General features: G+C 39.0%; 1 non-coding gene across 1 annotated transcript; it reads left to right on the forward strand.

Moving 5' to 3' along the window:
• The first annotated feature begins 8,585 nt into the window (after window positions 1-8,585).
• Window positions 8,586-8,712, forward strand: LOC114621019. The gene has a single exon (XR_003711375.1). It is a non-coding gene; the product is annotated as a small nucleolar RNA SNORA17 (small nucleolar RNA).
• The last annotated feature ends 15,009 nt before the right edge of the window (window positions 8,713-23,721 follow it).

Below are 23,721 nucleotides of genomic sequence, written 5' to 3' on the forward strand. Positions count from 1 at the left end.
GCTCTGTCCTATGCTGACCTTGAACTCAGAAAACTACCCTCCTTTGTAAGCATAAACAAAATATCTTACCTAGGAGGGATTTGCTTTTATTGTCACCACTCCCTAAATCCTTTTATCTCCTTCCTTAGTATCCTTCTGACAAGCTAGCTCATAGTACGGTTACCACTATTCCTTTAGATCTGTGACGCTCCTTATATAATTTATATTGCATCCTTATATTTTAAGTAGTTGAAAAAGTATATATCTTCAAACTCCTGTTTTCAGCATTCTTTCCCAGCTTTAAAGACTGTCTTGAAGGTCACAGCATTCTACCATATTGCTGAGACATAGGCATACCCTCATCTCCTGGATTTATACTGTCTCTGATAACCAAGGACTCATTAACTTTGGAAGAGAGGATGTTCTTTGAAGAAGAAATGTGAAAATATGAACACTATTATACAAACAAGCCCATTGCCCATAGCAACCATCCACACTTGTGGATACGCATGCCCTGCTGGCTCTGTTTCAGGAACAGAACCATGTCATGCTGTCCCTTATACATGAACAAGTAGGACTCAGCAAACTTGTATGGCCCATGACAATCACAGCCCCTATTATACACGGGAGAGCACAGGAAACTTGACTATAGAAAGATTGTGGTGTGATAGTGAAAACAAAGACTAGAATGGTGTGACCCCATACCAAGGGGTGCCTGCATCAGAAGGCAGAAGACACAGAAATGGGTACTGCCATGCCTTAGATATAAACCAGTCCAGTCCCCTTGATTTTAGACTGCTGATTCTTTCAGAACTTGACTCTAGAACTACAAGAGAATCCATTTCTGTTCATGTAAGCCATTGTGTTTGTGCTGGTTTGTCACAGCTACCTTAGGGAACTAATGCATTCCCTTAGCAACATGGTTAGAGTAGCTGAGCTGGGAATCCAGCTGGATATACTCTTTGCTTTCTGACTTTAGGTAGCACATCTATTTCATCTTAGCAAGAGAGTTTGAGATAAGTCACTAGAGTTAACCAAAACAGGATGGTTTAGCACCATGAATGTGGTTTTAGACTATAAAGTGTTAGACAATAACTTAAATATAATCAATCTATTGAATTTGGGTCTAACACTATAGTTTAGATTATGATTTAAATACTTTTAAGTAAGTTGGTTGGCTGTGTTCTTCTGCACAGTTCACTGAGCTGTCTTGTATGTCGTTTCCACAGATATCAAGGGTGATTTAAGAAGAGAGAATTCAAAGTGTCCTGGTATTGAAGTTTGAACCTGAAAATCCTGTCCTGTATTGAAGGTCCTGTAGAAGTTTCTGGGCTGTTTATTTTTGAATTATGTTACTCTGTTTTTATTGTGACATATATTGATGAATTTTAATTTCTGTGAATGACATAATTTCATACTACTTTATGATTGAGTAAAACTCCAATGTGTATATAAGCCACACTTTGTTTATCCATTCATTTAGTGATGGACAAATTCTAGACCGTTATTGGGTATAGTGTGGTGATGAATATGGGTATCACTATATTGAGCTATCATTGATGTGTGTGTGTGTGTGTGTGTATTATAGTTTGTGTATGTGTATTATAGTGAATTATAGTTTGATCATATATAAAAATTATTTTCAATTTTTTGAGGAATTCCCATACTGACTTCCATAGTGGCTAGATTAATTTATATTCATTCTCTCCCCAGCAGTGAGTACAGAAGTTATTTTTTTTGAAGAATCCTAGCATTTGTTGATGTTTATTTTCTTGAATACCAGAGTGAAGGAATCTTAGTGCTACTTTGATTTACATTTCCCTGATGAGCTCATGTCTGTGGTATTTCAATATTAATTTTACCTTTCATAGTTTAGTTGGTTTCTACATTATCCAATATACTCCTATTTTGTGGTATTAAAGACTCTCTCATGTAGAAGTACTATTTTGTTGTGTCTGTCATAATGAATAGAACTGTTGCCCTCTTAAGCCCATCTTGAGTTCAAACACAAACCATGTTTTCATCCTCATGTATTTTGTGTAGCAAATACCCAGGATATCACCTCTACATGTGCCTTGTTTTTACATCTTGGGTCTATGATCATGAGGCCTTCAGCCTTGTACTTTTCACTCATTATGTTTGAGCCTGTCAGCTTCTGTTCCTACCCTTTTCTGTTGCTTTTAGCTTGATGAACCTACTACTTTTACATAACTGTGAGGGCCTTTTTCCTGATACATTTCTTATGATTGATAATAAGGAATAAATCTTTTGGACATCTTTGGACATTTTGATCACCTACTGCCTGCTTAGAAATGGATCTCCATAGTGAGTGCTACACTTAGTTTCTCTTCACACATAACATCTGCTACTAGTTTGTTATTTCTCCCCTTTACTAGACAGAAGGCAACCAGAGGATAGAACTTTTCCAAGTCTGTGTGTGTTGGGAAGTTTCCAATACCTGAGACACAGTGTGTCCTAAGTAAATTAATCCAGTGTAAAGATGAGTGATGCTAAGTTGAGAAGGCCCAAGGGCAGACTTAATTACTAGTTTAAAGTTTCTATGGAAGTCACTGAGTTTCATAAAGACATGAAATCTGAGAGCTGGGAAAAATACTACAGAACTACTGAATACCTGATTGCTTATTTTCCTGTGAATAAAAGTCATCATTAAGTATGGCATCCCTGTATGTGTCACTTTAATTTTTAACCTTATTTTTTTATAGGTATGTTTTATCCACGTGAATGCTTCTTTACCACCTCTGGGCTTGGCATTCATGGAAGACAGATAAGGGAATTAGATCTCCTGGAACTGGAGTAACAGATAGCTGTGAACTGATTTGTGGCTATTGACAATTGCATCTAGGCCCTTGGGAAGAAAAGCCAGTGTTCTTAACCGAAGAGCAGTCTCTCCAACCCTTAAGAGAGACTTAAATGGACATATAGAGAAGCATATTCTGACTCTCAGAATGACAACAGTCCAGATACCTGAGAGATTACTCTCCCTTTCATGCTGGTCATTTGCATAAAAATAGCATGTATTTCTTGATCATGTTTATCTTAGATGTTTACATCCTAGAACACTATAGACAAGACCTGTTAGTTTGTCACTGGTCATCTGGCTACAGGTTTATGTAGATGGTCCAACCTTGGTGTTGTAGGATGGAGTTAACAAAACAATGTGATTAATCTTATAATTTATAAACACTTAAGTTGAAAATATTTGAAAACTGAATTGAAGTATGATCAAACTACCTCTATTACAAATACCATTAGAAGACACAAAAAGCATAGTTGTCAAATCAGTAAATACAATTTCAAATGTTTATATGTAGTTCAATATTTATCTGAGGGCTATTTTGGTTAGAAACAGTCTCTCTCTCTCTCTCTCTCTCTCTCTCTCTCTCTCTCTCTCTCTCTCTCTCTCTCTCTCTCTCTCCTCTTCCACCCTCAGACAGAGACACATTTTCTATCTCTATTCTAGTTCCTTTCCCCTGCTGCTCTGGAAAACATTTAATAAATGAGGCCCTTCATGTGTCTAGTGCATTGATCCTGCTGTCTGCATAGCCACATGTAGGAGGCATGGGGTGGCTCCATCTGCTGTGTCCACACAAGGAATGATGCCTGGAGCCGCTTAGCCAGCTGCCTGGGTTCAGCACTTTAATCCTGTTCTCAAATGCTAAGTTGGTGTTTAATGAAAGGTTCCTGCTTGAGTCAGCTAAACCAGTACTCCACATGACAGAAGAAAAGCTGATACTGATAAGAAATGAAGGAATAGTCAATCAAGAGAGATGCAGCCCTGTGTGCAGAGACTTGGGGGTCTCCTAGATGGATATATAGACTGGTTCTCTGCTCATGGCTTTCTAGGACTTTCTAGTCATGCTCAGTGACAGAATAAGAAAAATGATAGAAATGATTTTTTTAATTTTCTTTTTTTATTGGTTATTTTATTTATTTACATTTTAAGTGTTATCCCCTTTCCCAATTTCTCCTCCACAAGTCCCTGATCCCCTCTTCCCTCCTTCTGTCTCTATGAGAGTACTCCTCCACCCACCCATACACTCTTGCCTAGTGGTCTAGTGTTCCCCTATCCTGGGTCATCAGGCCTCCACAGGACCAAGGGATGCCAGATAAGGCAATCCTCTGCTACATATCCAGCTTGAGCCATGGGTACCCTCTGTGTACTCTATGATGGGTGGTTTAATCCTTGGAGCTTTGAGATGGTCTGATTGGTTGATATTGGTCTTCCTATGAGATTACAAACCCCTTCAGCTTCTACAGTCCTTGCCCTAACTTCTCCATTAGGGTCCCCATGTTCAGTCTGATGTTTGGCTGTGGACATCCGTATGTCTATTGGTCTTGCTCTTGCAAAGCCTCTCAGGGGACAGCTATACCAGGCTCCTGACAGTAAGCAGTTCTTGGCATCAGCAATGGTGTCTGGGCATGGTATCAGCAGATGGGATGGATCCCTAAGTGGGGCAGTCTCTGGATGGCCTTTCCTTCAGTTTCTGCTCTACTCTTTGTACCTGCATTTCCTTTTGACAGGGAGAATTCTGTATTAATATTTTTGAGGAAGGTGGGTGGCCCCATACCTCAACTGGGGGCCATGCCTATCCACTGGATATGGTCTCTACAGGTTCTAACTCACCTTTGCTGAGAATTTCTGCTAAAGTCCTCCCTGTAGGGTCCTGGGATCCTCTTGGGTCCTTGGCATCTGGGACTTTCTAGTGGCTTCCCCCAGATTTCCCTTCCCCACTGCAATACACCTACTTTCAAATTCCTGACCCTTCGTACTTCTCCCTCATCTCCTCCCATATCTGAACTGGCCTCCCTTTTCCCTCCCCCTCCTCTCTCTATCCCAGATGCCTCTCTCCCTATGCTTCCCAGAGATTATTCTCTTCTCTCGACTGAGTAGTACTGTAGTGTCCACACTTTGGTGTGATCTTCTTTCTTCTTGGGTTTCATATGGTCTGTGAGTTGTATCTTGGGTATTCTGATCTTCCTTTTGGCTAATATCCACTTATCAGTGAATGTATACCATGTGTGTTCTTTTGTGACTGGGTTACCTCACTGGAACTTGAAAATATCATCCTGAGTGAGGAAAGAACCAGATCCCCAACTTATCCCGTTACCTCTACATGTGCACCATGACAGGTATCTATGGGCATATGCAAATTAATTAATAAAAAGAAACATTGTGGAAACGTTTTCTTAGCTCTGCGGTTGTTATGGATGTATCTATCTGAAAAAAATGAAATGATAAAGGCACTTTACTATCTAGTAAGAATGTTCAGCTTTTTAAGCTTTCTAAAAATGTATATAGGGTATTTCTTCATTTATTTGTATATATGTTTGGGTATCTGTATGTGTGTTTGGTATGTGTGTGTGCTTGAATATGTGTATGTATTTTTGTGTAGTATACATGTATGCATGTGTGTGTCTATGTGCGTGTGTGTGTGTGCGTGTATGTTTGTGTTTGTTTCAGTTTTTCCTGCAACTATAACTGATACATAAAAGAAAGAAATTCCAGGGTTTTCAGCTCCTGCTCTTGGTTGCAAATGTATGAAGTATGGACCTGTACATGGTTGTCCTCATTTGGTGTTTATGATTTGCTTTCATATTAGAATATATATTTTGGTGTTCATTTTGTTGAAAATTAGTATGACTTAGGTGTACCTAAGGAGGAAAATGATAGAAAGCTTTCTTAACTGAGCACAGCATGAATGAAAAATGTCTGCTGACTATGAGAAGCTGAAAGAATGAGAAGTGATATATATATATGATTTTCTCTCTCTGCAGTTTTGATTCCTATGGGCTGTGGCTACAATACAGAGACAGTGGTTGCCCATAGCTCAAAAGTCACATTGCTCCATATTAGGGGAGGCAATAAATGTACTATCTCTTACCTCAAAGACTGCTTGGGAAAAGTTCTGATTGGTTCCATTTGAAGTGTGTGTGTGTGTGTGTGTGTGTGTGTGTGTACACTTCTTGGCTAATATTTTTTTTCTGAGTTATTTGAATACTTTGATACATCCACCATGGTGAAAGTACAGGCTGGGACCAGGAAGGTTAGATGTCTAAATGTATAGAAACTTTCACTCAAAACATGTGCCTTAAGCAAGTTAGGTAGACTTTGTCTCTAATATAGTAAAATGAAAAGCAATGGACATCCACTTCACCTGTCCTGAAATACAAACTTGTTGGCCATGCTTATGAATTTTTTATCTAAATATTTATTTTATGTATATGAGTGTTTGCTTTCTGTATATATATCATGTGCATGCAGAAGTTAGGTGAGTCCTCAGATTCTCTGGAACTGGAACTTAAGATGGTTGTTACTCAATATGTGAATTCAGACGCCAAACCTCGCTCCTCTGCAAGAGCAAGTGCTATTATCTTCTAAGGCATCATCACTTTAGCCCCTCCATTTCTGAATTCTTCTAGGGAAATTAACTCACACAAACAAATCATAAAGAGCCCGACAAAGATAATTAAAATATCACTACAATCAAAACATCATGCATCAGAGGAGATCATGTCCTCTGATGTTTTCCTCATGGGAAAGCTCAGAATAAGCCAAGTTACAAAATTTTCTAATAGGCAAGGAATTAAAGAAAGGAGTCTTAGCTCATGGCAGTACCTTGATATAGCTTCTGCATAAGGAAGCTTCCATTTTCCATACTCATGCCAGAGAGCCATCTTCCTGGAAGAGTGCTTGTTAATTGTTGGGCTATGCTACCTTATTTGTGTCTGTTTGTGTGCATTGCCTGTTCTTCCTCTTCAAACACCCATAGTACTGTGGTTTTGAGCATTGGAACATTGTAGCTCTCTTCGTAAATTACTTAATTAACTGTTATTTGATGATCCCAAATCTTTTTTATTAGTTAAATGGAACCAAAATAACATATTTTCATAAGGTTTTGTTACAATGAAATACAATAATCATATAAAATACTTAATCCATGGTAGTTCTTTATTGAAACTTTGGTGATTTTCTGATTATATGATTGCAGTTGTTATTGTTATTTTACAGATTATGCTGAGTTCTTCCTCAAGTGGCTGCATCACTCTGCTCTGATGTATTTTGTGCTGATTCCACAGAATTTCTCTCAAATACTGTAGTTTCCTCTTTTTTATTTCTTTAGGAGATACTAAAATGTTGTCCTGTAAAGTGAGTTCATTTTATAGACTTCCATCAGTCATAGCCACTACAACGCTAGCCTCTAAAATTATGTGATACTTTTGTCAGCAATGCACTTAGAAAGAATCATTGTGCTGATTCTTTAACCTAAGGAAATTGAGTCCAACATCTGGAATCTGTGGAGTATCTAGGCTAGACAGGATTGGGGTATCCCAGGGTAATTTTGAAACCATTTTTATCTTCTAAGGCTAGTAAGAACAGGTGTTCATACCAAAATATGTGATATTGCTATTCCATGAAAGGCAAATGAAACAAATCTAAAATATCTACTCACTCACCACAACCAACCAGCCAACCAAGGGTACCTAGGGACAGCCTGGTGAAAGTTGGAATGCTTTAATTAGTGATAAAATAGATTGTCTGCAAAGCAGACTGGTAGAGAACTTCTGAAAATACCTAAGCCAACAAGTATTGTGTTGTGGTTAACTAAAAATATGTTCTGTGACTTACAGTCAAAGAGAGGGAGAAATTGATGAAACTTTTTTTTTTCTTTTTATCAAGAAAACCAATTATGGAACACTCCAGGTATTTCCTTCAACGAGTGGTTATTATCATTCCAGTGTTTGCTCAGTCCCTAGTTTCATAGGAACAGCAATACGGTGGAGCAGAAGTGATTTACTCAGGATGGAAAAGATTTTCTGCAAATAATAGCATGGGCTGGGTGAAGCAAGGCAGCAAAATGGAAAGCTGAGAAGAAGATTTGAGCATAAAAATGCCCAGTTTGAGAAACGACAATTTAGTGACATGGAAAGTTCTTTTGTGATTATAATAAAATACTTTGAACTTCCCCTTTTGAAAGGAAATGTGTTTACTTACCAGGCTCCAGAGAACACACTTTTATTTTGAAGATAATCTCTTATTTTTATTTCATTCCTGTCTTCTTAGATGGAAGTATGACGTCTTAGATATACAGCCTTTCTCAGTAAAGTATGAGAGACTCTCCCCTATACCACTGTTCTCTTTTGTACTTCTCTGTACCAGAAGGCTAGCATTCACAGGTTCCAGCCACGAGGCTCTTATCTGCTAGTCTTCACTTGGATTCAGCTGGAAACTATTGGGCTTAGGGGAAAAAATTAGAAAAGTTTCCTCATAGAATACCACCTGCCAGGTGAGGCATGACAGCTGGAACATAAGTGTCATCTCTATGGAGCACACTTTCCTTTAGACAAAATCCAGATGTAGATTTAAGGACACAGTCAGAGGTTACTGTTTGAATGTGTCTTTCCAAGTTCATGCATATGAAGCCTAGTGACATCAATGAGCTCATAAGGACTGTCCCATGTGAATGGATTAGTGTCATGATCAGAGGAGTGGCTTATTTATGAGATTGGATTTATTGTGTCTACAAGAAAGAAGCTATCAGAAACAAGAAGTAGAGGGCATTGATTTCATGAAAATTCTGTAAGAGCTTGCTCTTAGAGGCATTGCAGGTATGGCTGCTGTATCACATGTGTCAGTAGGTGGCAGAGAAGAGAGAGGTTATGTCTACCCTCAGTGTTCTGACCTGTAAATAGAGGGAAGCTTAACATCTCCTGAAAAAAAAAAAAAAAACCAAGCCTGAGATAACTACCAGACCACAGGCCAAGATGGACTGTCAGGTTAGGGAGCAAGCCAAAGACTAGAAGAACTCCACCTGGAACCGCAGCCCTGGACAGGACAGGAATGAGCCCAAAGTAGAAAACTCTGGCAACCTGAGTAATGAGTGAGCCCTAGATAACAACCAGACCAGTGCAATGGAGTCCAGACAAGAAGTTTGCCTGAGATGACCACAAGAACAATGGGAGCGGGGGCAGTTCATGCCTGAGATGGACTCAGAGACTCTGGGTGCCACAAAGAGGAGCAAATAAGTAGTGGAGAAATGGAAGAAAAGGAATGAAGGAAGGATGTGGGCACAGTGAAGAGACAGAAGTAGAGACTCAAGGGTAGTAAGGAACAGCCTGATGTGAGTAGCTGGTGATGCAATCTGGGACCATGGTGGGATCCTGGCCTATACTACTCCTGGGAGCCACATCTGGGTCCATGGCCCTATAGCAGCAATAGTCTGTTGCTACCAAAGTCTAGGTGGAAGCCCCTTGTCTGGGCTGCTGCCCAGGGAAGGGTATGTTGATGTATGAGTTCTGTCAAGAACTGGCCTCATCCCTCATCTGGGCGTCTAGGAAGAACTAGCCCTGGCAACATAAAAGTAGGAGAGCTGACCCATCTACTAGTTAGCTACAGTACTTCGGAGAGTGGTCCCTTGCATTGGACACATTAGGGGAGTTGCAAGTGAGCTATCTATGAGGCTATTAGTGTATGAGGGCTGTCTCCGCAACTCCTCTCCCATGTGGTGTCATGGATGAGGGAGAGATTCTTCCCTGACTCTCACCCCTTTTCCGCTTCAGCAGGTGGGAGAGCTGGCCCTGGGGTCATGAGAGCAGGAGAACTGTCCCTGCATCTCACCTCCTGCAGCACTTAGAAGAGAAGGCTTTTTAACTCAGTACAAAGTTACTAAGAGTAGCACAACAGAGATAGCCCTGGACATGGGACTGAGGATGAGCTGACTCTGACTCTTGTCGGCTGTGTAGTGCTGTTGGCAGAGACAAGGAAAAGTTGGCCTCCTCGCCTCCCTTATCTCTCATCACTTATAGCAAGCAGGAGAGCTGGTCCCGAGCTCAAGTGTTTATGAAAGTGGGTAAATTGGCCATGTCCCTCACTGGCTACAACCCTGCCTGGGCAGAACAGTAGAACTGGCCCTGGTTGCAGAGGTTGCTGGTGAGTTGGCTCTGGGGGCATGAGAGTGGGAGATCCAGCAGGCTCAGATCCCTCTCAGGCCTAGATCCAGGGCATTGAATTGACCTACTCCAACATCTAGCCCATGGATGAACTGCTGGAGTACTTGAAGGGCTGGTCCTACAGATCAAAAAATACAGGATATCTGTGACAAAGGGCAACAGCAGGATATTTAAGAGGATTTCCAATATTGATAGAGTAGCAGAAGGCAGAGGCTTTGCACCAGACCAACGAGTCATTGCAATAAACATTTGCAAGCAAAGAAATGGAGACAAAATTCTATACTGTTGGACACACTGTGACACACTATAGCTTCCTCAGCAAAATTGTTTTACTCTGTTGAGGGGAAGACTGCAACAGTAGACAGGAGTGCAAAGGACTGGGGAACAGGATGTGAAATATATGAAGAACCAATAGAAAGTTTTGAAAATAGACGAGGTTGTGAGCAAGCCAGTAAGCAGTACTCCTTCACGCCCTCTGCATCAGCTCCTACCTCCAGGTTCTATACCTGTTGAGTTCCTGTCCTAACATCCTTTGATGATGAACTGCAATGTGGAAGTGTAAGCTGTATAACTCCCTCCGCCCTAAGAAAAATTCAAGATAAAGGAAGTAATTTTTTTCCTTTTTCCCTAGATGAGGAAATTGAAACACAGATGTGTCAGGTAGGTAGCTTATCTAAAATCATAAAGTCCATCAAAGGTAGATTTAAAACTCCAACCCAAGACCATTTGATTTCCCATTCTGTTCTGTAGTTATCAGTTTGGGGTAGATTGGGAGATTGCTTCTCACACTAGCTTTATTCAGAGATCAAGTTGCATAGCCTAGAAGAACATCTAGAAATAAAATAAGAATGATGTACAGTTAGTTGTGATGTATAAGGCAATATATTTATTTTGTTTATTAAAACAGAAATCAAACGGTGGTAGTTCTGCTGGTCTGTTCTCTCAACCTTCACGACTATGTTGAGAACATATTGATGAGGTCAGGATGACAGTGTGCTGCAAACTGTGCAGTAGTAAATATGGAAAAAGCCTTTAATATTACACAACATCCATGAGGTACTAGAAACAGGCAGTGAATATCACCACTAGCTTAGAAATTAAAGTCAAACTAAAGACTAAATACTTCCTAAATTTGGGTAATATTATGTTTTGTGCATCTTTTTGTTTATTTCATTGGCATAAACACTTCTAGTCTGTAAGGACACATTAATAAAGAGATAGCACAATCTTAAACATGACATGTCAACAAGTTCACATCAAATTTGTTTGAATCATTTAGCAAGAATTAAAAATAATCACAGTGCCATTGAGAAAAGAGAAACAAGTGGTCCATTAATTTATTAATTAATCTGTTTATGCCCTGAAATATTTACCAGATATCTGTCATATATCAGACACTCCTAGGTGCTGCATATCTAAATATACTTCAAATATTGTAGCTTTCTTTCAATTAATTCCCAGGACCAGAAATGTCAGAAAATAATTGCAATGAAGTTTGCTATAATACACTGATGACAAGAAACAGGGAGAGAGTAATTACTTTGGTGGATCAGGGAGAAGCTAAGAGAGGAAGAGAAGGAAATATTGGGTTTAACAAACAGGTTGAAATTAACCCTGTGGGTAAAATGGCAGTAGAGAATGTGTATGGATAACACTCAGTGCAAACCAAGCTAAGAAGCTAAATACCTTAGGGAAATGGATGAGTTATATTCATGTCAACATGACTGTTTCAGATAGATGGCAGGAAGAAAGAACAACACAACACAAAACAAAAAAAATCCAGGGTCTATGCCTGAATTCCATAACCCTATTTTTGTCTGTAAAGAGTAAACAGAAGAGTGACTTAAAAAATAGTGGCAAAGCCAGAACAAATGAATAGCTATGGAACTTTTGACCCAGTAACACATGAATGCAGATGCTCTTTGACTTTTTGATAGTGTTTTGGTTAGATAAACCATTCAGCAGTGGAAAATCTTGTAGAGTTGAAGAAATGGCTCAGTGGGTAAGAGTGCTTGCTGTGCAGGCCTGATGACCTGAGTTTGAATCCCCAGTAGTCACAAAAATCCAGTCTTCACATGGCTGACTGTAAGCACCTTGTTATATAGGGCAGGGAAAGGAGGATAACTCTGGCTGGCTGACCAATCAACTTAGTCACAATAGAGAGGTACAGGACCAGTGAGAGAGCCCATCTCAAGGGAGTACTGACACTAGGACTCTTTGCCTGGCCTTCCTATTTGGTATATGCATACAAATGCATGCACATGCATGCACACACACACATACAAACACTACATGTACACACATATAACTTTCCCCTGCCCCTGATACACATATGTCTAAAAATGGTTGAAAGTTGTGGTAATTATTTAAATCAGCCTCTGGGTCAAGCCAACTATCTAAGCTGCAGCGGCTCTGCCTAGCCCAGCCGCCATGTTTCTCGGCCTGAGGCCATGTGCACACTGCAGCTAGAACCGGCTTGCCAGAAACCAGCCCTACCATCCACTAGATGCCAGCGTGAGAGATGGCTCTGCCAATCTTCCACGCTGTCTCTGCAAGGCAGGGCATTGTCCAGACCATTCTGCCATCCATGCAGGTACAGTAAGAGAATGAGACTCTAATTCGTATAGATTAGTCAAAGGCTTTATATGTTTGGTAGAGATTAATAACAAGATGCCCATACAAAGAGAGTTGTTTCCCAATTAGCAAACCTAAATAAAAGTAGTTACCCGCACTGCTCTCCATACCTGCATGGTTTTCCATCCTCTTACATCTCTGCCCTCTCTAGCTCCTCCTCTTCCTTTTTTCTCTTCCTCTCCTCCTTACTCCTCCTCTTCCTCTCCTAGCTCCTCTCACCTTAGCTCCTCCTACAGAAAGTATTATAAATTAAAAATACTTTTAAAGCATCAACACTACTAGACATTCTACTCAGATGCAGTGCATTATAGGATATGACTTGTTTATTCTTTGGAATATAAGGCTGATTGAAAGTCTTATCTGGACAGGCAGCAGCTCTGTATCCAACCTCAGAAAACAGAGAGAAAGAGGACCTCCCAAGAGCTTTAACTCAAGCAGCATCCCAGGTAAGGAAAAAGCGACACTTGCCCCAAACAGGGGGTAACAGGGACCCACTGGGGCCCAGGAATTCACTCCTGGCCTGGAGCGTGATTCATTCCAGTCTGGACCCTAGCACTCGGCAGATCCCGGGAGTCAGCTCTGCACCCAATCTCACAGAACCCAGAGAAATTGGGGCTCTCAGGAGCTCTAACACAAGCAGTATCTTAGGCTATGAAGTGGCAATACTTGCCCCAATCAGGGAGCAACCTGGACCAACTGGGACCCAGGAATCTACTCCTGACACGGACCCTGGTCCCCTTCCGGTTTCCACTTGAGCACTGAGCAGATCTTGGGCCTCAGCTCTAACCCCAGCAGCAAAATCCATCCCAAACAGTTCTGACACAACCTAGATAATAGGAAAGACAGGCTCCAGTCAGAGACAGCACAGATAGCACAAAGGAGATCCAGATGGTGAAAGGCAAGCGCAAGAACACAAGCACCAGCAACCCAAGGTACTTGCCATCATTAGAACCTAGTTCTCCCACATTAGAAAGTCCTGTACTCCCCATATCACCGGGAAAGCAAGAACCAGATCTAAAATCACTTCTAATGATGATGATAGAGGACTATAAGAAGGACATAAATAACACTATCAAAAAACTTGAGGAGAACACAGGTAAACAGGATGAAGTCCTTAAAGAAACACAAAAATCCTTTAAAGAATTACAAGAAAACACAAACAAACGGATGAAGGAATTGAACAAAACCATCCAGGACATAAAAATGGAAGTAGAAACAATAAAGAAATCACAAAGGAAGACTGCCCTGGAGATAGAAAACCTAAGAAATAAATCAGGAGTCATAGACACAAGCATCACCAACAGAATACAAGAGATAGAAGAAAGAATCTCAGGTGCAGAAGATACCTTAGAAAATATTGACACAACTGTCAAAGAAAATGCAAAATGCAAAAAGTTCTTAACACAAAACATCCAGGAAATCCAGGATGCAATGAGAAGACCAAACCTAAGGATAATAGGTATAGAAGAGAGTGAAGATTCCCACCTTAAAGGGCCAATAAATATCTTCAACAAAATTATAGAAGAAAACTTCCCTAACCTAAGAAATGAGATGCCCATAATCACACAAGAAGCCTACAGAACACCAAACAGACTAGATCAAAAAAGAAATACCTCCCGTCACATAATAATCAAGAAACAAAATGCACAAAACAAAGAAAGAATTTTAAAAGCAGTAAGGGAAAAAGGCCAAGTAACATATAAAGGCAAACCTATCAGAATTACACCTGACTTCCCCCCAGATACTATAAAAGACAGAAGATCCTGGACAAATATCATACAGACCCTAAAAGAACATAAATGCCAGCCCAGGCTACTATACCCAACAAAACTCTCAATTACCATAGATGGAGAAACCAAGATATTCCATACAAAACTGAATTTACACAGTATCTTCCCACAAATCCAGCACTACAAAGGATAATAGCAGGAAAGCTCCAATACAAGGAGGGCAATCATACCCTAGAAAGAGCAAGAAAATAATCCTTTTCCATCAAACCCAAAAGAAGGTAACCACACAAACGATGTCTCCACTATTAGCAAAAATGACAGGAAGCAACAACACCCTCTCCTTAATATCTCTTAACATCAATGGACTCAATTCCCCAATAAAAAGGCATAGGCTAACAGACTGAATATGCAAACAGGTCCCAGCTTTTTGCTGCTTACAGGAAACACCCCCTAGCGACAAAGACAGGCACTACCTTAGAGTAAAAGGTTGAAAAACAATTTTTCAAGCAAATGGCCCTAAGAAACGAGCTGGAGTAGCCATTCTTATATCAAATAAAATAGACTTTCAACTTAAAGCTATCAAAAAGGATAAGGAAGGACATTTCATACTTGTCAAAGGAAAAGTCAACCAACATGAACTCTCATTTTTGAATATCTATGCACCAAATACAAGAGCACCCACTTTCATAAAAGAAACCTTACTAAAGCTCAAAGCACACATTGCACCTCACATAATAATAGTGGGAGACTTCAACACCCCACTCTCAGCAATGGATAGATCATGGAAACAGAAACTAAGCAGAGATACAGTGAAACTAACAGAAGTTATGAACCAAATGGACTTAACAGATATCTATAGAACATTTCACCCTAAAGCAAAAGAATATACCTTTTTCTCAGCACCTCATGGTACCTTCTCCAAAATAGACCATATAATTGGGCACAAGACAGGCCTCAACAGATATAAAAAAATTGAAATAATTCCCTGCATCCTATCAGATCACCATGGTCTAAGGCTGGTCTTCAAAAATGTCAAAGAGAATGGAAAGCCCACATTCACATGGAAACTGAACAACACCCTACTCCTTGATAATCAGGTAAGGGAAGAAATAAAGAAAGAAATTAAAAACTTTTTAGAATTTAATGAAAATGATGACACATCATACCAAAATCTATGGGAAACAATGAAAGCAGTGCTAAGAGGAAAATTCATAGCTCTAAGTCCCTACAAAAAGAAACTGGAGGGAGCAAACACTAGAAGCTTGACAATGCACCTGAAAGACCTAGAACAAAAAGAAGCTAATACACCCAAGAGGAGTAGAAGGCAGGAAATAATCAAACTCAGGGCTGAAATCAACCAAGTAGAAACAAAAAGAACTATCCAAAGAATCAATAAAACCAGGAGCTGGTTCTTTGAGAAAATCAACAAGATAGATAAACCTTAGCTAGACTAATCAGAGGGCAGAGAGACAGTATCCAAATTAATAAAATCAGAACTGAAAAGGGTGACATAACAACAGAAACTGAGGAAATTAAAAAAATCATCAGATCCTACTAGAAAAGCCTACACTCAACAAAATTGGAAAATTTGGATGAAATGGACAATTTTCTAGACAAATACCAGTTACCAATGTTAAATCAGGACCAGATAAACCATCTAAAAGTCCCATAACCCCAAAAGAAATAGAAGCAGTCATTAAAAGTCTCCCTACAAAGAAAAGTCCAGGATCAGACGGTCTTAGTGCAGAATTCTATCATACCTTCAAGGAAGACCTAATTCCAATTCTCTTCAAACTATTCAACAAAATAGAAACAGAAGGTACACTACACAATTCATTCTACAAAGCCACAATTATGCTCATATCTAAACCACACAAAGACCCAACAAAGAAAGAGAACTTCAGACCAATCTCCCTTATGAACATTGATGCAAAATTACTCAATAAAATTCTAGCTAACCGAATCCAAGAACACATCAAAACAATTATCCATCACGATCAAGTAGGCTTTATCCCAGGAATGCAGGGTTGGTTCAATATTCGGAAATCCATCAATGTAATCCACTATATAAACAAACTCAAAGAAAAAAACCATATGATCATCTCACTAGATGCTGAGAAAGCATTTGACAAAATTCAACACCCCTTCATGATAAAAGTCTTGGAAAGGTCAGGAATTCAAGGTCCATACCTAAACATAGTAAAAGCAATATACAGCAAACCAGTAGCCAGCATCAAACTAAATGGAGAGAAACTTGAAGCAATCCAACTAAAATCAGGGACTAGGCAAGGCTGCCCACTCTCCCCCTACTTATTTAATATAGTACTGGAAGTCCTAGCCAGAGCAATTAGGCAACACAAGGAGGTCAAAGGGATACAAATTGGAAAGGAAGAAGTCAAAATCTCACTATTTGCAGATGATATGATAGTATACTTAAGTGACCCCAAAACTTCCACCAGAGAACTCTTAAACCTGATAAACAACTTTAGCAAAGTGGCTGGATATAAAATTAACTCAAGCAAATCAGTAGCCTTCGTCTTCTCAAAAGATAAACTGGCTGAGAAAGAAATTATGGAAATGACTCCCTACACAATAGTCACAGATAATATAAAATATCATCTTGAGTGAGGTGACCCAATCTCAAAAGAACATACATGGTATGCACTCACTGTAAGTGGATATTAGCCCAAAAGCTCACAATATCTAAGAAACAACATATAGACCACATAAAACTCACATAGAAGAAGGAAGACCAAAGTGTGGATGCTTTGGTCCTTTCTAGAAGGAGTATTAAAAGTTTCAATCAGAGCTCCCAAAGTCTAAAGTGCCAGCCAGAGAGCACAAAGGGAGGGACTCATGTCTCCACATGTATAGGGAATTGAGGGTGACCTTGTCAGACTTCAGTGGAAGTGGAGGGCCATGGTCCCCAAAAGTTTGGATCCCCTACTGTTTGGGAATTCGAGAGCAGGGAGAAGGGACTGGGAGGATGTTTGGAGCACACCCTCATAAAAATAAGAGGAGGGGGTATGGGATAAGGGGTTTTGTGGGAGAATGGGAGAGGAGATAACATTGAAAGGTAAATACGTATAATATCCAATAAAAAAAAAACACAGATAAAGGGTCTAAAAAAAAAGAGAGGGAGAGTGTTTACTTACTTTAAATTGTTTTCAAAAGTTTCTAGGAGTGGTGAGTTGGCTAAGATCCTATTTTAAGCTCTCCACAAAAGAATTTAAGTCTCTGTTCAATATTCTAAAGAGAGATGTAAATCCTAATTTTCCTCAACAATTACTTGAGAAAAGAGAGGTAATCTCACAAAAAGTAGAAGAAGCTATTAGTAATCGATATATTATATAGTCTGATTAGTTGTTGGCGGTGCTATAACAGTCCTTTGACAAAAGATTATTAATATAGATTTATATATCCTTAAATAGGGTCTTCATGACTCTCTGAGTATGGAAGGAGCAAGTGTTGGTGTTTCTTCCCTGATTTTACAAGAACCCTGAAAAATTGGCTTTAAAAACAAAAGAGGGAGAATGGTACCAACTCAGAAGGAGTCCCCCTGAAATACTCTCCATCATGCCTTGTTCACTTTTATCTCTCTAAAGCTGAAAGCTCATGGCAAATCTGCTGCTGACTGCCTCTGGCACCACCGAGACCAACAAAACTTTGCCACAGATATGGGGAAGGACCCTCTTACACTTAAAGGGAATGGCCCAGACCCAGTTCCCTTACGGGACCGAGGATTGATATGCCTGTCTGATACCACAGAAGGCACAGCTAACAAAAAGATTAATGGAATAAATAGATATCCCCACAAAGCCAGGCCCAACCATAAATAAGATGAAGAACAATTTACATCCAGGTAAGGGGAATCTCCCTGAGAATTCCCTTCTTTTTCCTTTCTAGGTAAAAATGAGTCACCAGTGATGTCTGCTGTTAGAAGTTCTAATCCAGATGCTAGCCTCCGAACTTATACTACTCAGACCTTTAAGGTCCACTGACAAGAACATCAAACAGCTAGAGATTGACATCACTAATCTGAAGAAATCCCTCGTTTCACTGTCTGAAGAGACCTCCTAAAATCGCAAAGATCCTTATTGGACTTGATTTACTCTAGTACAATAGAAAAGGCTGTGTACAGCTCTCGACTGTGTACAACTCTTAAAGACGAATGTTGCCTTTACATAGACAAGAAAAGGAGGGTTAAAGTGAGCATGAAATAGGTCAGTGAAGGCCCTAAGAAAAATGAGAGAGAGAAAGAGACAGATGAATGCTGGTACAAGAATTGGTTTGCAGCCTCTCCAATGTTGTCTACCCTATTTCCTCCCATCTTGGGACCATTATTTGGGTTCTTTTTGCTTATTTCTACTGGTCCTTGGCCCTCAAATAGGCGGACTAACTCTGTGATACAACAGAAAAATAATTTGGTAGCAAAACCAATTCAGATACATTATCATAAGTTAGCTATGGAGGACCATGAGCCTGAAGATGAGGTTGTTACTTTATACAGGGTGTTTCCGAAACCCATATCCACCCAACCTAAAAGGGGGGACTTCTGCCCCTAGACCAAGCAGAGAGGGGCCACCCAGAACCCTCATGCCTCACTGGACAACGACAGGAGGACTGGAGCCATTACAAGGTCCTCTTGAAGTACTGGAGGTCAGGCCGGTATCCTTGCCTTCACAAGATTAGAATTGCCATAGCCCTTCTATACTTAGAGAAGGGAGGAAATGTCAGGGGCATCCCTGCTTACACACTGAAGGCCTAAAATCAGCCATAGGCCTAAAATCAGCAATAGGCCTGTCATACATGTATATTAACACCAAGTCTTGGGTCTCAGAGGAAAAACAGTGAAACAGATGGCTATAAGCTAATGTCAACAGGCAGCTTTTGTGGAAATTTATAAGCCTGAGTAGTCATAGACCTTTTAAATAGGTAGCCTTGGCAGACAATACCAACTTAGATAAGAACAAGCGAGTCATAGGCAGAGTCATAGTGACTTGTCCCCTGAACCTTCACCCAGCCGATACCTGGTTCTGAAAGGTATCTATATTCCCCGTGAACACCCACACTCCAGTGTCATTCCCTTCCCCACATCCTGCCTTTCTGTGTTCATAACCCTGTGTGAATGAATTACGATTTGAGAAAAAATAAATTATTTAAAATAAAAAAAGGAAGTCACATCTGATGATGCCTACCACAACAGAGTAATAGAATGATATGTATGACATATCAGTAGCTAAAGAACCCCTAAATTACTAGTACTTTTATTCCAAAATGGAATTTTGTCAATTGAACCATTATATAATAGGGACATTATAGTTAGTTTATATTAAGTCTTTTTGAACATAGTATTCTCAAATCTCAATGTCTCCAAAATGGAGTAACATAGGCTGTGTGCTTTCCTTGTTATATCAGGATCAAGACTAGACAGCAGGCCGGTCTGGGCTCACAGCAATGGAATAGAATGACAATGTAATGGGTTGAAGTTGCAGCCGTAACTTCCTCTTCAGTGTTTATTCCCCTCCCCCAATAATCACATGTCAGACTTGATGTCAATAGGAGAAGAATATATGGACTCCTACAGGGAGAGGGAAGACAAATGAGAATAGATAATTAGATGCAGGTATACAACTTATGATAGTGTACATCATAAGAATTATTTGCAAACAAATAATTCTTTCAGGTTTTTAATGAGAAGGCCACCATGCACTTGTGTATCAATGTGCATCCTTTACTAACAGAGTTCGTGTTCCTATCTTAACCTCATTCCTTCCCTCTAACAGTGACATATTTCTATCCACTCAAGTTAATGAGCTAGTTGGGAGATTACTTGGTTTACTGCTATTCTATGCAAAGGGAAAATAAAATAAATTGAAATGTCTTTGTCATCATGCCTTCTACACAATGTATTTTATGACAAATTTAGTATTTTTTCTTCATGACAATTTGAAATAATATGTCAAGTAGCTGAATCCTAAGACAGAGGCCACAAGCTTCATCCTAGGTGATAAAGAACTGTGTTGAAAACAGTAATATAATACTGTTCTGAAATTCTGGCCACACACAGTCTCCTCTCTGCTTCTCTTCATGCTCAGTTATGCATCATTTTACTCAAAACTTTGTAACTGAAGTAAAAGAGAAAGATATGGCATGGAAGAAAGATATTTTCTGCTTGAGAGAACCATGAGCCTTTGGATTGAAAATTCTCCAAAGGAAAGTCTGGGACTGCTAATTGCTACCATAGAGCCCAGTTTCCATTGTTGAAAAGTACAAAAACCAAAATAAGGATATTAATCTTTTCCTTATAGATGTATTACTTCAAAGATCTTAGAGATATGGACCATTACTACAAAGAAATAGATTAACATCCACACTTTGAAAAACTCAAAGAAATTGTTTTCCATTAGTTTCATAGTTGTTTCCTGCTAGGAGAGAGTTTACCCCTAGAGAGTGTTCTCATACCTTATTTGAGGCTATTCATAATAACTCTATTCCATGATGATGTCTTTTCTGCTCAAATATAGTTTTGTGTTGTGTTCTCAATCTCACTTAAAATTGAGTGCTATCATATATATATATATATATATATATATATATATATATATATATATGACATTAATTTTAGGGTTTTCTGACCTTCGGCCCATTTATAGAGCTTAATATATAGAAATTAGTAAATAATTTCATCCAGACATTTGAGTGTTTCTCTAATCACAGGAATGCATGTAGCAAATAGATTTTGCTGGTAAAGGAAGTTGATTATTTGTGTCTATGGTACATATGTTCTGGTGTTTATTAATTCACTTAACCCATTCAACAATATTTACAATCTAACATATGCTACATCTTGTGCTAGTTGAGTGGAAGGATGAAGTTCCTGCTCCGACATGTGTACATGCAACTTATGGTGGAGAACACTGCAAAAATTAACACTGGATGCAGCATCAAATAGAAACATTTTTATCCAAAATATTAAAATTCTGATCCTTATGGTCTCATGTGTGGTGAGGGTTGAAATACAGAGGATCCAATATGATCCTAACAACTTGAGATAATTTTAGTTCCATGAAATGAATAAAAATATTTTAAAAAGATAGTAATATTACATCAGCTAAGCAGTAATAATTATGTCGATGATATAGTAGTTATAATAGTAGAAACTGAGTTTCATTTAGTTCTTACTGCTTTCTGGATGCCCTGATAAGAGGCTTTTCAAGTATACACATCTTGTGTGCATTACAGGTAAGTAGACATTACCATTTCCACCATACAGATGATAAGACTGAGTTCAGTTAACAAACGAGCTATGTGTTTTGCTAAAATTATTTGAATAGTGGGTATTTGAATCAGATTTTTAAATCTCAGGTTAATACTGAAAAGCTAGGACGCTAAAAATCCCAGGAAAAATACAAATATCATTTCATAGAAATAAACATTGTTTTTTGGAAAGACAATAATAGATTGTTTATGGTAGCAGAAAATTATAATAAGCTCTTTCAGGCTGAGGTAGTAGTATCTAGAGTAGAAGGGAGGGTGGGCTTTGAAGAGAGATTTAAGATGTGGGAGCTGCCTTCAAATGATGACACCAGACAAATTCCAAGGTGAACTTCAGAGTGTTTGCTTCTCTTGGGTGGCATTTTCAAGTCCTTTATACCTAGCTTCATGAGTAGGAAGGTCTAATTAAATGTGGAGAATGACTCGCAGGAACATCTGAGAGTGAAATCTGAATCGGCCTACCTTCCAGAAGGTTTGCTGTTAGAAGCCTCAGAGTGTGAAGAGATTTCGCGGGAGAAGGGACACATGGTGCCAGCTTTGCCACACATAGACTTTCATGTACTGCTGAGCCTAGAAGAAACCTAAGCCCCTCCTAGACTGCAATTGGGCCTAGTGAGTGTCTCCTTCCCTGAAGTCTCCCGTCCTCCTCTGACCTTTGCCTTTTTATCTCTCATTCTCCCTTGCTTTCCCTTTTCTCCCTCCTAATCTAAACGGTTCTCAACAAGGAAATTATGCATAAAATAAACTAAACACTTAGCCATATGTAATGAAGAATGGGTAACAATCTGATTCCTGAACGTGATATTTCTAGAAAAGAACATACCTTTTAACTACAATTGGAATAAGGATGCATTTTCTAAGAATTCACAATCTTTTCTCTAAAGACTGCATTTGTGCTGGATTTAGTTAGAACTATGTTTAGCTATAGGACACTACCAGTTTCAGCTGAAGTTCACTTAATGTCATCCATTTCTTTGAAAGTTCCAGAAACTATAAATAACCCTTGAGTTTTGGTGGAGTTGCATGAAGACTCCGCACAGCATTTTCTCCTGATTACGCAGCATGGAGCTTGGTATTTATGTCATTCTATTGTAAGAAGACAGGCTTTTATCCCTCAAATTGCAGTGTGTTCAACCTGTCTTGGAGCAAAGCTGAGGTACAAAGATATTAATTTGGAGTATATTTCAAATACGGAGTTTTGAACTTTCTCTGATGTAATTTCACAGTGAACTAATTTATGCAATGAGATACTTGGAATATGATTCAGTTTCCTAGATCTGTTTTACATACACATTTTGGTATTCCACCTACCACATAAAATATAATACATAAAGCAGAGTTATACCTTTTTTTCTAATAATTCTGTGGTCTTCCAAGATTAAGGATAAAAAATAAGTTATTGAGAGTATTATGAATCTTTGTATTTTAAATAGTATTTTTTTAATATCTAAGGATACAGTATGTATAAATGGAAAAGTTTAATTGGAACAATACACATAAAACATGTAACAGTAATATAAATTTGTTCTTCATTCTTGGAGCGGGGGAGTAACCTTAAGCTAGGGTTTCTTCACAAACCAACAATTAACGTGGAAAATTAGAGTCAAAGTGACCTTTTTTAAGCTGTGGATATATGGGTTCAAGATTTAATCTTTCTAATTATAATTAGCTGGGAACACCCATCAATACACTTTGCTACTTTGCTAAGTTAGATGATATGGGAACAGTGTTTAGAGAATGATAGATAACTTTATTGTATTTCAATGAGAGCACTGTGACACAATACATTTTTTATGATTTTTTTTAAAAGTTTAGTGAAATTTATAACTTTTTGTTGGTTAATTGCCAACCTGACACAAGCTAGGGTGTCAGCCTTGGTTCCATGATAATTAAAAAGTTCTAACTTCGTGCAACACATATGTACAAGGGTGATTGCAACTATGCCAAGAAATACATGCATAGAGGTACAATAAATGATATTCATATTGCTGATGGCAAATGGCAACTATCTTATTGACCTTAAGGGCCATTAAACAGAAGGGAAATGATGCATGGTACTGGGAACCTAGTCAGCTTCTCGGCTAATGAGGTCATGGATCTTAGAAAAGAATCTACTATCACCAACTTACTA

Source organism: Grammomys surdaster, unplaced genomic scaffold (genome assembly GCF_004785775.1).
Source record: "Grammomys surdaster isolate TR1022 unplaced genomic scaffold, NIH_TR_1.0 170, whole genome shotgun sequence".
NCBI lineage: Eukaryota > Metazoa > Chordata > Mammalia > Rodentia > Muridae > Grammomys > Grammomys surdaster.